The sequence below is a fragment of the Arvicanthis niloticus genome, chromosome 27, assembly GCF_011762505.2.
Source record: "Arvicanthis niloticus isolate mArvNil1 chromosome 27, mArvNil1.pat.X, whole genome shotgun sequence".
Lineage (NCBI taxonomy): Eukaryota > Metazoa > Chordata > Mammalia > Rodentia > Muridae > Arvicanthis > Arvicanthis niloticus.
This window is the reverse complement of record NC_133435.1, coordinates 7884211-7897704: the sequence shown is the minus strand read 5'-3', so window position 1 is coordinate 7897704 and position 13494 is coordinate 7884211. Positions and strand designations below refer to the sequence as shown.

Genomic DNA, 13494 nt, shown 5'->3' with positions numbered 1-13494 from the left:
GAGGGGGCGGGCATCACGCCTGTGCCTATACCACCTCACAGTATACAAGTGGGATGGCCAGCTCTTCAAGCTTTCACCCAGGGGTTTGTGGGAGGGAGACTGGCTCACTAGTGCCCCTCCCACTAGGGACAACTCTACAGAGCTACTCAAGTGAGATTCAGGGCTCACTCTCTCTGATGCTGCTGTACGTGAGATGTGAGGTCAATTCTCCAGAGCATAGCATACAGTGGGGGCATGGCCAGTTCTGCACAGACCCTGGACATGAATGGGGTCCCTGGAGAGTGGCCTCCCCAGGTTCCTCTTCATATTCTCTAGTGGTAATATAAGCCAGAAACATGGACAGCAACCTCTGCTGTTGGGTGGCTATGGACCCAGATATGGCCATCAGCTGCAGCTTGGGCTGAGGCTTCACCATGGCCTCAGGTGGCTGGGGTCCCCACTCACAACAAGCTACTCCTCTTTGCCTTTGAGTCTCTAGTTCTATCTCTCTTTGTAATGCTCAAACTGCTCCACCTCTCTCTCTCTCTCTCTCTCTCTCTCTCTCTCTCTCTCTCTCTCTCTCTCTCTCATTTGTTCTCCACCTCCACATACTTGCACATTATGGTTGCTCCTGTTGGAGGCTTGTCACACAGCTGGCAGGCATCTGGGTGACATCTTCAGACCACACTGTGTGGCTTTGCCACAAACAGGGTCTACAACCTGTTTGTGCTGTGTGATGAAGGGCAGATCTGTGGGTGGCATAGTGGTCTCTGTCTGTCTTCTTTCTTCCTCACTGTGCTGCCTGGATATGAATTGATTTGATTTTTATGTGTCCTTGGCATAAAACAGCTTTGGCCACCAAGCCAGGCATGAAGCTTTGGTGAACAAAGGACTTCCATCTGCTTTGCCCCTGACTGATAGAAGAACCCCACCACCAACAAGATGTCTCTTTGTCCATTGCTGAGGGTGGGGATTGGTAGGGGTGGAGGTATTGCTGTCTCTTTGTTTTTTCAGCTTGCTTTTTCTTTCTCAGTTACACAAAAGTTTCTTTCTACCACTTCTTGTTGCTAAGAGACTAGTGTGTATGAATTTGCTAATTCTGTCTTTTCTCTCATTTTGTTCATAGATCCCATTGGGGTCAACCTCAGGCATTTGATCTGTGGGCACTTAAGGGTCAGCCTGCTGCAGTGTGGAATACAACTCAAAGCAGGATAATGTATCCGGTAATGTTAATTAAACCTTTGTTAAATCCATCAAGAAGAGAGGATATGGCCTTCTAAATAGAAAGTAAGCAAGGAGAGGTGATGGGAAATGACCCTATCTCCTTGGAAATGACGACACTGAGACTTAAAAGCACTCAAAGAAATGAAAGGTAGAGTTATGGACAAAACATAGAGACCTGGATCTACATGAACATATAGCAATGCCGTTCTTTAATGACTGCTCCAATACGCTCCCTTCCTGTGTTGCAGGAGCTTTTTTTTTAGTAGAAGTTTATCAACTGCAAGTGAAGACAGCATCAGAATTAGATCTCAAGAACAATAATTTACAATATATATAACGAAGACAGCAATAGCAGCTTTGGCAGAAGTGATGGAAGCATGAAGAATGGGGCTCAGCATGCTGGGTAATTCTGATTGGATGAGGGACTAAGAGTTGCCTGGCAGTGTGGGCATGGCTTGCTATCATGGTAGAAGGCCAGTGAGGTTCTGGCCATGAGTATTAGAGTTTCTTTAAGTGAATCCGTTTTACATTAAGTTTTCTTTCAAGTCTTTCTGAAAGAAAGGTGAAAGGTGAAACCAAATATCTTGGGTGGAAACAAATGAACAAGTTAGCAAAAGCCACGTGAACAATCTTTCCGAGGAAGTGGCCTTTTTATTGAACAATCAATGCTCTAACACCAGTCTCCAAACCTTAGAACACAGTGGAGTTTACATGATCATCTCTCCATTAATTTGCATTCTGCAAAAACCAAAGCCTAAGGAAGTTGGGCTTGCATCTAAACTTGAACCATCCTCTCATTGAAGGATAGACTGACGGATATCCCACTGTGCAATTAAGCATGCGGGAGGCATTACAGCGGACCACATCAGCAGAAAGTAAGGTCTCTAAATCTTACTCCGATAAGATAATTAGAATTTTTCTGCTGTGCTGATTAACACAGAATAAATCTTTGCTTTAGTGTTTTAGCTAAACCATGTTTCTCATGATCTATTTAGACCAGAGCAGTTGTTTTCATTATGAATTCAGGAAAAAACCACAGGCCTTCTTCTAGCTAATCATAGTGTATTGCTTTAATTTTGCTAAGAAAATTGATTGCCAGCTCGTTTACTTTAGAGACAACAGAGTGCTGTAAATTTTATTTTAACTGGTTGGAACTGATGATCTAAAAAAAAAAAAAAGAAAAAATTAGGAGGAAACATCTCCTGCTGTTCCAAATATATCGTTATTAAGTTGCTGAATCTTACACACCAATAAAAAACTTGTTTGAATAAAAGAAGAATTTTCATGAATCCAGGAGTTAAAGCAACAGATACATGGCTACTTCAATGGCTGCCAGTCTGGGAGAGAAACATAGAACAGAATATGCTTAAAATATTCATTTTGGAAGCATAACACTGACCATGTGTAAGCCACCCAACTGTGCAGATCCTGCGTACTCTAGGTAAAGTGAGTCAAATTTCAACTACTGAAGGAGAGATATTAGCTAAATGCTTAAGACAGAAGAGAAGAATAACTAAGTTTTTCATGGTTGTCAGGTCCTACAGGAAATATGTAGTCCGTGTTGCCTATTAACCGAAAAATATACATCACACCATTCTTCCACCAATCATAAATATTCTATAATATTTTAAGGAAGCTGGATATTGGGGAGATGGCTTTACATGTATGATCAACTTCTTTGATTTATAGGAATCTTTAGCAGTTATAAATACTTAGATTTCGGCCTCTTGTGTGAATGAAATAATAACAGGATTACTACTCAGCAACCCAAACATATAGAATATAGAATATGCGTAAACGCATTTCTCTCAAACATAAGAAAATACTTATGATAATAATATTGATATAAATAATATCGATATAAATATAAAACGAAATATTTATTACACATTTAATGCATTCAATAATATTTTAAAATATTATATTAAATTATTTTTGAAATGAAACCAAGTCAGGCTTTTTTTTCTTTTACAAGACTTAGGTACATTTTTCTATAGTTGTATGTGGAGATCATATGTGGAGATCATATGCTATTTCTAGATAAAATTTTTATAGCTTCAATTTTTAATCTGGACTTCATGTTTTCTTGAAATATATTTTTTATTTTAATGTTTCATTTACATTTTTATTTTAAGTATATGGATGTTTTGTCTGCATATATGATTGTCCATGCATGTCAGAAGATGACATTGAATCCCCTGGAACTGGATATACTGAAGGCTGTGAGCTGAATTACGTTCATGGGAGAAAATTTTTAAACACATGTAAGTATTTTGACATATTGTTGTACGTTTACTTAACTATCTTCTAATGTTTCTGTTGTTTTCTGTTCTCTACTGGGGAACACTTAGAATTCTCTTTGAAGAATTCAGTGCTTCAACCTGATGACCACAGGTTCAGAATTTGTCTTCTGCCTCTGTGAGGCTCCAGTATAGACAGCATGAGTCCAGTGTGCTGAGAACTCTCTTTGATGACTTGGTTTTGTATGCCAGCGATCTGATATTCTTCCTATCAGTTTTCTGTGAGTTCTAGCTGTATTAGCTGCTGTTTCATCAGTCTTTAAACTGGCATGCAGCTAACGATTCGAGCCACATATGTATTTATTCAGTTCATGTTTCCTGTGGTAAGGGCTTAAATGAACTAAAGGAGTTAGTTTTAAGATGCTTCTTACTTACCACAGATACTTGGTGTTTCTCCTGGCCATATACTCATGGTTCATCTCTCCTCATTGCAGTTTCTTTTTTCCTCTTCTCTCTCTCTCCTCTGGTTTCCCCTCTTCCAACCAGGTCACTCCAAACCCACTTACCTCTACTCCTTCCAGTAATTGGATGTAGTCAATTTTATTTAACCCATAGTTTTAAATCAAGGAATAAGGTTTATGCAACAAACAGATGTAAACAAGAGAAGTCACTTGTAGGCCGAGACCTTCAGGCACAGAATTTAGCATTACAATATATGGCAACAGATCAACCTCGACAGATAATAAAAGTTATTGCTATGAATTGTTTGTCCTCTGTGGCCCACACTTCAGAGAGAAGGATACCATGTAGCAACATAACCTCTTTCAGGTGTCTGCTGTGAAAATCTTTCATAAACACAATATTAGAGAGAAATCATTGGAAGAATAGATTATGGCAGAAAATTAAACTCTACTAAGAAAATTGGAGAAGTAACTACATCTCAGACATAGAAAAGCCAGTAGTATAGAGGATTACAAAACTTTGACGAGCATTATGGGATGGAGAGAGGGTTCCACATTGCTCCAATTCAAGGAGCAAGTGAGAACACTGAGATAGAATATACCAAGGAAAGGAATTTTCATCTCAGCAACAATGCCAGGAATTAAAGACAGTATCATTATAAAATAAAGAATGCATCTTAGAAAAATCATTCCCTAGCTGTAGCACAAAGTGAAAGCAGGAGAATTTTAATTATCTTTTTTTCAGACAGTTACTGAGTATGGGTTAAAAAATCATTCTTCTTGAAGAAGGGCCTTATATTACTGAACTTGGTTTTAAAGTCTAATCCTGTGATTTTTTTAAAAAAGAAACTGATAACAAGACATAGAAATATTTTTAGTGGTAAAAATATTTAGCTAATTCAGAAATGTGCAGAAGCCTAAAGGCCACCAGCATGAAGTGACTTTCAATCTACCAGACCTTTCCATAGAGATGATAAAAGAACAACTATTAATTTTTAATAATGTGTTGACTTTTTGTTATTAAATGGTCTGTTTTATTTTTCTTGACTCATACACGGCAGCACATAGTACTTGCTTTGCTCTGTGTGTGTGTGCATGATGCTTAATATGTATGCTTGTTTATGTAAGTTATCTATATGCAAAACTATGTTGAAAATAAGGGTGGCCCTCGCAGATATTGTTGTATGGACCTCTTCCTTAGGCTTTCAGACTGTTAAAATCATAGAACTCACAGAATAACATACCCAAGAATTCTGAACATGTTGTTCTCGGCAAAGACTCTCCAGAGTTCCAAAAACTAGCTTAATCTATCCAGGCTTTGTTTTTTCCTTTCTATAGAACTGCAGCAACTTCTGAAAAGACTGAGAAATTCAGAATCTCTCACCAAAATTTGTCAAATTGTAAATAAATCTACTTTTCTGTAAGTGCCCAATTATGTTTGTACCAAATACATATTTAATATCTAGTTAGTACAGATTATATACACATGTATACCATACTTATTCCTAAAAAATAAAAAATAGTACAGTATCACTTTGTTCTTGATAAGTTGTTGATCATAACTATTGTGAGCTTAGCAATAGAGGCTATTCAATAGAGTGTTAATTTTGTGTCGATCTTGGATGCAAAGTTGTTTATCGAATGGTGTATAAGGAAAACAACAAAAAGCAAAGGCTGGGAATAGTTTCCCAGAAGTTCTACAGCTCCATTCTCAGTTAGCAGATTGGTCTGAATTTGCATTTAAGCTTATGATTCAAAGTAAGAAGACACAGCTGTGGCCCTCTGAGTGGCTGGGATGGAGGGGGACAGGAGATACTGAGCAGACATTTTCTACCCAGCCCTGAATCCTTCTTTTGTTCAACACCACGAATCTCCAATTCAGGTGCATTTATTGCCTTTAATTTGAATACAAGCTAAGGAAGGAGGCTTCCTCTCCAATCTTGAGGCATGACAGCTTTTGTTAAAGCTGCAGCACTTACATAGCCTGCATCTGCCACTCACATTGTAATGAAATATGCGGGTGAGGTAACTTTGTGGGTTAACAGTGCTTTCTCACAGTTCTGATGACCTGAGGGCACACACATGAACACACCCTCCCCCAACACAAATAAGCAAATAAACTATAAAAGAGACTATTACAGAAAAAAGTGCTTCACTAATATTCTTCAACTCATAAAACGTTTCCTTTCAAGAAAATAAAGTGAAATAACATTTAAAATACATTTAAAACCTGTGGAAGTGCCATCTACACTTCATATGTTTATAGTAGACCTCTGTATAACTTATAAATATGAAAAAACCCTAACTCAGGAACACTTTTTTCTATGATTTTAACATTTTTTTTTTTTGTAAACTTCTGGAGATGTAAATGAAATGAAATACCCAAATTTCAGCAACATAATACATAAAATAGAAATTAACTATTTGTATAAAGACTATTCATCTATAACATACCTGTAGAAGTCAGATTTTGTTTTAACTTTCAATCTTAACAGGTGATTTTTCAAAGAAAAATTAATAAATATTCATTGTTTTTTTTTGCTATAAAAACGTTGTTTTTCTCAAAATAAAGTCAGTTCTTAAACTGTAAGAGAAGTATATTTTCTTCAAGATTTTGGTTTTGTTGCTTTACTCTAGAAAAACAATGAGAAGTTTGGTTGCCTTTCTTCTTGCTCTCAACTTCCTCTTTCCCCTTGTCCTGTCCTGTTGTAGTCTTCCCTCCAGTGCTTGCTTGCCAGGATTTCTTCTCATGTCACTATTAGCCATCTCGTTCCACAGCTCTCTCCTGCTCTGACTGATAGGGCCAGTGTTCATCATGATTCTTGACTGAATCCCTGATTCAATCGAATCCACAATTCCTTGAAGAGTCTCCACTTAGCTAACTCATTGCCAAATCCCCTGGCATCAACTGAAATTAGAAACCTGCCAATTTTTCTGGGCTCCAAACAAGGCCTAAGATTCTAACCTCAGTTATGTGTTTGAGTTGATCTGGGCCCATGATCTTTATCCATCTTTGTGTAAAAAGCATCTGTGTGCTTGTCTATAAACTCATTAGAATGTTAATGTCTCTAAACCTGGAATTTTTTTCTTATGATTTGAATCTTCATTGACTGTCAAAGAATCCTTCAGATAACAGGTAATGAATTGTTGCTGAGTAACATAAAAGAAAGAATAACTAGCTGCATGCACATGATGCAGATTTGATAACATTGTTATTAATTGGATAAGTACCAGACAAAATTATCACGTGTCTGTTTTGAAAAACTGGAAAGCATTTTCATTTTGAAGGGTAGCTGTGGGAGCCCAGGCAAACAAATGTTGGTTCATGAAGGTTTCACGGTGCTGTATGTCAAAGCACCTCAAGCAGGCTCACAGAACAGAATACAACTTTTATAGCATTCTAAAAAAGTCCACATGATAAAAGAAAATTCTGTATGCTCATTGCTTATTAGAGGAGGCATGATTTTCTTCTTTTTTACATTTTTTCATAAGATACTCTTTTACCTATGTTTTACAAAGCAACTAGCAAGAAAATCCTAGGCCAGGGATTCAGGCCCACTGCTGGTCAACGAGAGTTGTGAGGAAGGTTCACCTGAAGTCTGACTCTGAAGCCCAGAACTTTCTCCTACATCTTGCTTCCACTAGAGATCACTAGTCGTGAAAGCTGGGCTAGAACTGAAGTCTTGAACTTTCCTTATAGTTCTGATTTCAAACACTTTACTTGACAATTAGGAGTCTTGGAGTATGTATCTGACAAGTTCAAATAAAGTGACTTACCTTTCAGGATTCTATAAGGACACAGAAAAATTCTGATGAGTGTGCCTGCTGCTTCTTAGTTGCTTTCAAATTGTTTTGATCTTTGTAGATCATGAGTCTAATATGTCTTTAAGAAATGCAAAATGTCACAAGAGGTATCACTTCACACACACACACACACACATACACACACACACACACACACACACACACACACGCTGTTACATCTACCTGGGATAAATATGCAAAGTGCTTCTTCCCTTGTGAGCTTATAGAGTTCTGTCGCACACATTGATAAAGGATGTGAGATATTTTTCTCACCATTTGCTTAATGTTACAGTGATGTGAATTATAGTATTAGCAGTTTAGATAATTAGCCATAAAAACAACTTTCTATCCTATAATTTTGCTTCCGGGTCAAGTCATGCTTCAGGGTCAAATGGCCCTGTTAAGATGATCGGGGAAACACATAGTAAAACTGTATAATACCCCCTCCTACCTTTGACACTGCTTGAGTTGATGGCAGTTTACATCATCAAAAAGAACTTGAAAATAGAAAATTGGCCACTATTGAACAGGACTCTGATTTAAATATAGCTTTTCTTTAAAATAAATGAAAATCCATTTTCTTCCATTTATTCTCAGTCACAGATGCTATTGATAGCAGAGTTAAAAAATTCACATTGGCTTCTATTTTACATTTAGCATTTCTAAACTGCAAGATAAATATAAGAAAGGCTGTGATAAATTCTATGCCTTTCGTAAGATTTATCTCCCTTGAGTCATCCTGAAAAATTACAGCTGTATAATATTTAATTCACATGACTTACATATGCTTGAGAAAGTCTCCTAAGTACAAGAGGGTTTGAACAACTTCAGAGTGTATCTGTTAGTGACTGGATTATCTAAATGCAGGATATGATAGTCTAGAATTCCTAGATGTGTTTTTTTTTTCTGGGCTAAAGGATGCCTGTCATAAGAATTGGTATGGCTCTGGTGAAGAACTCTGTGTCTTATTTCTCAATATTGATGGTAAGTGAAGACACAAATAGTATCTCCAGGGTATGAAGTTACAGCAACAGCGATGGGGAAAGTGACAACAGGCACTGTCTTTGTACATTGAGAATGAAGACCTGAAGTACTTAGTGTCTCCATAAGCAAAACCAGTGAAGGGCCTCGTCTCATCCCCATTCACTGACCTCTAGTGCAAAGGACTATAAAGGCATCATTATATTAAACCACTGGCTTGTTCTGATGTGTGTATACATCTATGTGTACTTAAAACTGAGGGTGTGTATATCTTACTGTTCTATAGTGACTAGACCCAGCTTTCAGGTTGCTTTCTTAAACAGACATTAATATTTATTTCAAAAAGTATTGCTTTCCATATCCTTGCTGCCCACTTACCTGAGAGAGATCTCACAACCTGCTTTCCTTACCTGTGATATTTCATAAACACTGTTAGCTATATGCTTCCTTGTCCATTGTAGGTTTTCATCTGCACTCTGTCAATTTGCTGCAGGCAGCCTTTAGAAAAGCTTTTCTGTCTAGCACCTCACATTCTCCCAGGCTCTCTTCTGTTTTTTTTTTTTAATTTTCAGATTTATTTTTATATACATTCAAATTTTATTTTATGTGGAGGAATGTTTTGTCTCCATGTTTGTACACCACATACCTGCAGTTCCCACTGGGGCCAGAAGAGGGTGGCAGATTCTCTTGAACTGGTGTTAAGAAATGGTTGTGAGTTACCAGAAGCATGCCAGGAGTCAAGTCTGGCTTCTCTGCCAAAAGCAGCAATGGCTTTTGACCACGAAGCCATTTCTCCAGCCACTGTTTTTATATATTTTAATTTATATGTATGTCTGAGTATGTGTATGCAATATGGCTGTGGGCTTCTGGTGAGGTCATAAGAGGGCCTCAGATCCCCTGAGGCTAGAGTTACAGGCATTTGGAAGCTATAAAATGTAGGTGCTAGGAACTGAAAACAGGTCTTTAGGAAGAACAGCAAGCGCTCTTAAGCGCTGAGACATCTTTCCAGCAATAAATTGTTTTTCCATCCTTCTTTCCTTCCTTCCTTCTTGCATTTTTTTTTTTTATTCCTCAAAGGAACTGAACTCAGCTCTGGTCCACATGTTAGTAGTAGCTGCCATTGTTTTTTCTCATAAAAATCCACCTCTCTAGGTAACAGACCCACCTCTCCTATAGAAGATTTACTTCTGTACCAAGCCTCATATCAGTTTTTAAATTTGTTTTCAGTCCTTGAATCTAGTTACAGCCCTGTCTGGGGAAAATAAAATATGTTCTAGGAACCAATTCCACCTTCCTCCATAAATTTAGCATTTGGGTCCCATTATTTCTCATGATGTCTTCTGTGTCTGGAGCAGCGCTCCACTCTGATGTGCAACTGGGCATACAGACCTGGGTGAGATACTGTATTTTATACTAACTCTAAATTAAAAGAGGATGCATCAGGGCCACAATCAAAAAAAGCCATCATGCCCATGGAATTTATCTATTGGCAGCTTAAGGAAGCTATTTATAACAGCACTTTACTCTTCATGCTTTTAAGGTAGTTGGGATAAGAGGCTGAGTGCTTGGTGTATGTGTTCACGTGTTGGCACCGTGCGTGCCCTCCATGCCGAAGAAGGCAGAGGTAAAAGCAAAGACTTAAAATTAAGAGTTCCTAATTTACATTTACTGTCTTCTAAGAACCAAGCAAGTCTCCAGTCACCCATTTCATCAGTATGTATATTGTACTCATACTGCTTTCAAAATGTTATTAGGCTCATTGATGCTCTCTATATTTCTTTTACAAATTCTGCACATTTTTTTTTCATTAAGAAAAAGCTGAGTATTTTAGTAGTGGGGTGGGATATCTTCAATGTAAAGGTGATTTGCGGCTATGTATCACTAACATTGACAGTTAAAAAAGGAAATGTGTTAGTCAGCTCACACAATGCCTAGCAAAGTACGAGAGGAATAATTGTGGGATACTATCAGCAAAACTCCTTCCAACAACTCTTAAGAAAGAAAATGGCAAATTGTTCCCAGTAAGGTGTTAGCGTCTCACAAGCAAAATAAATAAATAAATACAAAGCTACAACTAGTTAGAACATAGTGTTTTCTGATTTTAAAACTTACATTGGTTCCACCATAATAGTCATTCCAATATAGATGTAACATGGTCAATAGCTGATGGTAACAGTATAGGTTGGTGGCCTAGAATGAAGAAAGGGTCAGGGGAAAGGAGAAAGCCATCTGAATGCTAGTGTTCCCTTCATGAGCTTCCTGCTCCATCCAGATCTGAGGAAGTAAACTGGCACTCTTCCCTGCACAACTGAGAAAAGTAGACGATGGACTTCAGAAAACATGAGCCCAAAGAAACCCTTCCACTCTCAAGTAGCTTCTGGCCAGGTACTTGTTCACAGCACCTATAAAACTAATAGTTATGTTCATTGCTGTTGTTGCTGATGATATATGATACTATATATATTACACCTCTTTTAAAGAAAAAGCTGAATATTTTAGTGGTGGGGTAGATTATCTTCAAGATCAAGTGAGTGTGTATCACTCACATCAGTAGCAACAAGTACAGACAACCAATGGACAGCAGAATAAAAAATGTGAAAGTCTATCTGGATTTTATACATGGATATGAAAATTTCAAGCAGCTGCCATTGGATCTTACCAAGAGAGGAAGGAGAGTGTGTGAGAATAGCCATGTGACACTATCATGTAAGAAAGAAGACACTCCTAACTTGCCAATGGACATCTACCATTCAAGCAAGCAAGGAAATGGGCTTGAAAATTACCACTCAGACAAAATACAACTCCTAGTATGTAATCTAGCAACCACGGATGGGAGATAACTTGAAAGGAATTCTTGGCAGGATAAGGACTTGGAGGAAAATTGTAGGGGAGAGAGAGGAAGTCCAGACCATGAGACCTAGCCCTTTTGCCAGGAGTCAGACAGTAAAAATGAAAGTAAACATATAATTCAAGGTTGTCTTGAGCCTGAGTGTCAGGGCTAGTCTTGCTCATAACTGCAGTGAGGAGATTTTTACAAGGCTTGAGCCTCCTTTACTTTCTTTGGAGAGAGAGAGAGAGAGAGAGAGAGAGAGAGAGAGAGAGAGGAAGAGGAGAGAGGGAGGGAGAGGGAGCATGTTCTGCCTTTTTTTTTAAACATGGGTTCTGAGAATCTAACATAAATACCTGTGCTGTCAATAGAAGGAACCATTTTCCTGGAACCTCTTTATTTTAAATAAATAATCAAATAATATATGTGACTTCAGCACAAAGCATTCTCTTCAAAATACTACAAAAAGTAACAACTGAAAAATAACTTAGTTGGTAATTAACCAGCAAGGAAGTATGCTTAACTCTTAAGATATCGTACAAACATGATATGTAAAATCAGACAAATCAGTGGCAGATCAAAATTCATTTCTTACAAGGGCAAATTGATGCTAACATCTTGTTACAAACATTTTGCCTCTAAAGCTATCTGTCGGTACACAAGAGAGGTGGGCACATTCTTAAATCAACTCAATAAAGTTGTTAAAGATGGTTAATACAGTCATCGGAACACAGTCCCACTCTCTGGATGATTCCAGAATGTAGATTTTGTGTAACATTCTCCATGTGACTAGTATAAATTTACAGAAGCCTTCAGATACAAGCTATGCCATAAGGATAGGGATTTTGTTCTTTAAAAAGTAATTACCTATATATCTGCAGTGTCTCAGAAACAGAATGGTTTTTTTTGATACAGATATCTCTATATAACCCTGAACCCTGTATAGCCTGGAGATTACTATTTACACCATCCTAACTTTGAACTCACAGAGAGCCATGTGCTTCTGCCTCCTGAGTTCTTAGATGAAAGGTATTGCCACAGTGGCTTGCTTCAGAAACATATATTTAAAGTACAACTATGATTCATAACTTTAACTTGCTTAAATGCTACTACCTTAAATGCATCATAATGAGTTTCCTAATATTATTTTGTTAGTAAAATGGTTATTTTAAAGGCATATATAGGTATCATAAGCATAGTTTTCAGTATGGCATTTTAAAATTGACTTTTATGTTCATAATGAATGAAAAAGAAATGTATCACTGGTGGAAAGTAAAAGTGACAGTTGTAGGTACATGACAAAATTAACTGTTCCCTCCCATCAGAACATTCCTCAACAGCCTTAGCAACAGATGATGGTCACTGCGCTACTGTGGTCTCCGGTGATGTGGTGGTGAACAGCATCAACTGCTGTCCTTGGGTTCCTGTGTCACCCTGTGTGTTAGCAGGGGAGTGCTGGACTTCTATGTCATCAGGTATAGAGTGAGAACTAGTTTAAAACAATAACAAGGGTTGGGGTACATCTGAGGAGATAAAACCAGGGAAGAAAAGAAAAATGATGTGAGTATTAATTTAAAAACAACACCAACATAAATGAACCTCTTCCAATTAAGTTTGCTTAGTCAGCACTGAAAGCATTGAAGGAGACAAAAAAATTTTGACATTTGAGAAGGATAAAATAAAGAAAAGAAGAGGAAGAAGAGGAGATGGAGTTGGGGAGACATAAGAGGTCAGAAGGGGGGAAGAACAAGGGAGGAGGGAGGGAGGGAAGGAAGGAGGGAAGGAAGGAAGGAAAGAGAAAGACAGAAAACTGAAAGAAGTCAAATATTGTAAGGAGCCACGGTTAGCGGTCATAACACCCGCCATTACAAGATGGCGCGGGCATCCTGTGCTCTCACAAGTAAACAACTAACTGCACAGGTGCAAAAGGCAAAAGCGCGCCAAAGTCATTGCCCATTCCGGGGCATAATATGGGTAA

At 38.0% G+C, this 13494-nt stretch overlaps 1 protein-coding gene and 1 non-coding gene across 2 annotated transcripts in view; both read right to left on the bottom strand.

The window, feature by feature from the left end:
* Positions 1–13494, bottom strand: part of Cntn5 (contactin 5) — a 1035258-nt gene that overhangs the window by 559008 nt on the left and 462756 nt on the right. The gene's annotated exons all lie outside the window — the stretch shown is intronic.
* On the bottom strand, positions 805–947 carry LOC143439899 (small nucleolar RNA SNORA48). The gene has a single exon (XR_013107902.1). It is a non-coding gene; the product is annotated as a small nucleolar RNA SNORA48 (small nucleolar RNA).